Below are 4,910 nucleotides of genomic sequence, written 5' to 3' on the forward strand. Positions count from 1 at the left end.
TTTTATAAACTTTATACTCACATTTAATATATATATATATATATATATTACGTATTATAATGTTTTAAAGCCTATTTCTATTTCATTAAATTCCTATAAAAATATGGTATCAAACAAAAGACTAATTGAAAAACTTATCTTATATCTTTCTAAGCAAAAATTTTTCCCAAACAAGCCCTTAGATTCATTCTAAAATTCCCTAACTAACATTTTGTTAAGATAGATAGATAGGTATTTAACTTTTAAGAGTGCATCAAGCAAGCTAATTTATTCTTGGAAGCACTCTGAGAATTCAATTAGAACTACCATGATAAAAGTTATTAGGAGTAGTACTGCTCCATATATTTTTTTTTTCAACATCTTCTCAGAAAATATACCATGATATAGTTACTACTTGCTGCGCCTGATGTGAAAATTAAAGGCGTACAAGCTTAAATGGTTGACCTTTAGAACCATTGTCCAAAGTTCTTCTTCATTTTTTTTTTAACTTCATATTCATTTTCGAGTAAATTATTAATTTACCAAGTATTTGACCAATATTTTTACTCTTAACATTAATGAGCACCACATTATCAATTTATGTTGACATTTTTTGTTCTTGAAGTGACCAAACTAGACAATAATATTTGATAAGAGTTTCCGAAATTAATATAATTAATTAAAGATTAACCTTTTGAGTGGGTCGGCGTTGGTACCACCATTAGGAACAGGTTCATGGCGACCAGTTCTCAAATTCATGCGTGAAAGTGGCTTTTTGAGCAATTGTTTACCAATATTCTCTAGATTACGCAGGTTCTGAGGAGTTAGTTTGTCCACCGAAGCTAAATCCCCACGTAGTGTTTCATCCTGTCGTATAATTAATTAATTAAGCCCAAGTACTTAATTGATACACAAATTGAGATTAGAGTCAATTAGTGTGAAAACTTCCACTTAATCTTGTTTGAAAAATAGGCATTAAATTTTAAGAAACTTTAGTGTGGCCTTATTTAACTAAGAAAGTTATAAATGTGCTTCCATTTAATAAAAAAAAAAAATGCTGATAGTGCTTCACCGACTTATAGAAATTCCTAATTATACCCCCTAAATTTTCTTTTTTGTGTTACTGTAGCCTTCTAGCTTAAATTGAAACGACTTCATCGCTGAAAAGTCTGTTTTTATCTCGGTGTCACAAAGGGTGTTACAACACTGGTTGAGACACTGAGGATATATTAAGTATTTTGGACTGTATATTCAGTAAAACATATTGCAGAGAAGTTATGTAGAAAATAATAATGCAGAAACAATAAAGACACACGAAAATGGTATCGTTGTTCGGTACGCACACCTACTCTGCAGGGCTACGCCCAGATAATGAACAATCCACTAAGATTGAAAGATTAAAAACACCAATAACGGTCTTACACACTCAAGACTCCCTTATTGATCGTATCACCGTTGTGTTGAGTCTCTTTAGAGGACTTGTTCAGTGGGCACCACCCGACTTTGTAGTATTCCTTCACAATTAAGTATTGACATACACCATGAGAATCGTCTGCATAATTTTCACACTCAGCATCCAATCTGTCTCAAACCCTCATTACTCAAAACGTCCTCACTGTGTCTCACAGAAGCAGCCTCACAAAACGTCTGCTAATCACACTACACAGAACCACACCTGCAATCAAAACCAATCGACCTCTTCAAGGCAAAATAATCACCACAGATTCTTTCCATAGATACCTCCAATCATTCAGCCGAGTCAACCAAATCAGCCACCAATCAACAATCCTCCAAGTCAACCAAATCAGCCACCAATCAATCTCAGCAAAAACAATCCAAATCCAGAGGACCATTCCAAACTTGATATAGCTAGCCCAAAAAGGAAAAACTTGTTTCTTTGAATTCATGCTTCTGACTTTCAGCAAAAATTGCCAACTAGCTAAGAGCAGTCCTAACAATCTTTCCCTTTGGCATTTTTAAACACTAAGATCATCCTAATAGTAGGAAATTCAAAAGAAACAGAGAACCTACAACAAACATAAAATATTATTCTGGACAAAATACAAACAATTACAAGACTCCCCTTTTTGTCAAAAAACTGCCAAAGTAAGGTAATATACAAAAGAGATACCATGACCATAACAGAAGAAACTAGGAAGAAGTACCAACTTCATCAGCAGCTGAAGAAGGCTAGAGATCCTCAAGTAGAGCCGCAGTCTCCCTTTTGCGCTGATCAATTTCTTTGAGTTCCTGTAAAAGTCTCTTTTCATGAGCAGCAAGAACTTGTAATTCCTTCTGCAAGTACTGAATGGTTTGAGTTTTTTGAACAGCAGCAGCCGGTTGAGAAGAAGTAGATGTGACACCAGTTGAGACATGAGGAGTAACATCCTCCTGTAGCTTGTCTTCAGAATCTGAGAAAGACTCCCCCTGAACATCATCCACATGCTTCCCAGAGTGAAGTTTCTTTGAAATTCTAAGTTCACCTGGTAGTTTGGCAAACACCTCTACTAGCTTCTTAATATCATTTTGAGACATCAAGACACCATAAATAAGAGAGGGAAATGGGAGCACCTGATGAGTAAACAACACTTCAACATTACTTACTATTTGATCATAAATGAGTTGGCCAATGTCAAAAGAAGCGGAGACCAATCATGTAGAGCAATTTGGCCAGAGACTTACTGACATTAGTCAAATGTGTACTAGGCATCCAGTTCTTCAATGCAATCTTGTGCAAAACAGAGTACTTCAAACTTAACTCAGCAGCAGGAAACGATTTTGAGGCTGGCCAATTACAACGGACATTTGCAGTTAACTCTGTTATTATCTAATCATAGCTTGCTTCACATTCCACAACAGTCCTATGACTTCCATAAAATTCATTGATAATAGCCGGTGAAAAAGTAAACAAGTGACCTCTGACAAAAACCTTATGAAACATTGGTGATTTATGATCATTAACCCCACTAACCAAATTGGCATAGAATTCTAAGACGACATCCTTGACCAATGGTTTTATTTTAGTGACTGTACCGAACAATCTCTGATTCTTCAGGAGTTCCAAAAAACCCAATTCTCCAAAGTCAGACTCATTCAGTAATCTCTCAGAGAATATCTTCCTTTTAATCACTGACTGCCAAACATTTTTATTCACCTAATTTGATCTTCCGTGGATATAGATATTCTTCTTATTTGTTTAATGACCTGGTTCGAATTAGCTACAGTCAATTGTCCAATACTCCATATAATTATAGCTTGTACCAACTCTAATGCAAATGCAACATTATATTTCACTTTATTTTTGTTATATTTTGTAATTTAATGCATACTATCATTTTAAATGCTATATTTACTTTTTATCATGATATTGAGTTTTGAAATATGTAAAAGTAAACTTTTAATTTGACACTAACGTGAAAATAATAATGTTATAATGATCACATGAAAAAATGAATTCATTAACCAATAGCAATCAAATATTAAAATTTAACTTCAAATATAATATGTCAAATTTGAAAAAAAAAAAAAAAGACATCGTAAAATAAAGTAGTTTTCTTACTCAAATATTATAAAACTTGACACTGACACGTTAATTTATAACTATATTAGTGGTTGATAAGAGGCCAAAATTACACGTCACACCTTGTTAGTTAGCACTTTATAATTAACCACAAGTAATCTTTCAGTTTTGATGTTGTACCGAGATTAAAAATATGTGTGTTGGGACAAATTTTTTTTTTTCCTCAAGGGCGCTATATTGACAGCTAAAAGTAAAATTGACTTGTACATATCACACATGCAATTAGATTGGATGATTTTATGAAATTATTGTTAGGTATCATTTACAACAAGCGGTACCAAGAAAAACTTAAGAATTCTGGATAGCATGATTTTGTTAGATTGGATGATTTTATGAAATTATTGTTAGGTATCACTTACGACAAGTGATCCCAAAGCATGATTTTGAAGGCCGCAAATAGAAAAACTTAAGAATTCTGGACCGCATGATTTTGTTAGATTGGATGAGTTTATGAAATTATTTTAAGGCATCACTTAAGACAAGCGGTCCCGAAGTATGATTTTGAAGGCCGCAAATAGAAAAACTTAAGAATTCTGGACAACACGATTTTGTTAGATTGGATGATTTTATGAAATTATTGTTAGGTATCACTTACGACAAGCGGTCCCAAAGTATGATTTTGAAGGCCGCAAATAGAAAAACTTAAGAATTTTGGAAAGCATGATTTTGTTAGATTGGATGATTTTATGAAATTATTGTTACGTATCACTTACGACAAGCGGTCCCAAAGCTAATTTTGAAGGCCGCAAATAGAAAAACTTAAGCATTTTGGACAGCATGATTTTGTTAGATTGGATGATTTTATGAAATTCTTGTTAGGTATCACTTACGACAAGCGGTCCCAAAGCATGATTTTGAAGGCCGCAATAGAAAAACTTAAGAAGTCTGGACAATTAAAAATACTGTGCTATATATTGGAAATATATTACATTACAAGAAACAGAGTTATTAGCGACGACAAAAAGTCATTGCAAAAAATGTAAAGTCATCGCAAATTAAGTTTTAGCGACCACTTGTCATCACAAAACTGTTGCCGTAATTGATTCGTCGCAAAAAATATTTTTGCGACGACAAGAAGTCATCGCGATTATATGCGACGACAATCGTCGCAAATGAGTCGCTGCAATTATTTCGTCGGTTAAATCGTTAAGATGACATGGCATTGAGTTTTTACAACGACATTTTTTGAATTAAGTCGTCGCAAAAGATGCAGATTTAGCTCACATGGCTTATATATTTTGCGAACACATTTGTCGTCGCAAATAATATTTGAATTATTCATTTATTTATTTATTATTTTGCTAATTAATGTTGTATATTACTATATATTTAAACCTAATATTAAATATAA

Source organism: Morus notabilis, unplaced genomic scaffold (assembly GCF_000414095.1).
Source record: "Morus notabilis unplaced genomic scaffold, ASM41409v2 Scaffold2794, whole genome shotgun sequence".
Taxonomy (NCBI): domain Eukaryota; kingdom Viridiplantae; phylum Streptophyta; class Magnoliopsida; order Rosales; family Moraceae; genus Morus; species Morus notabilis.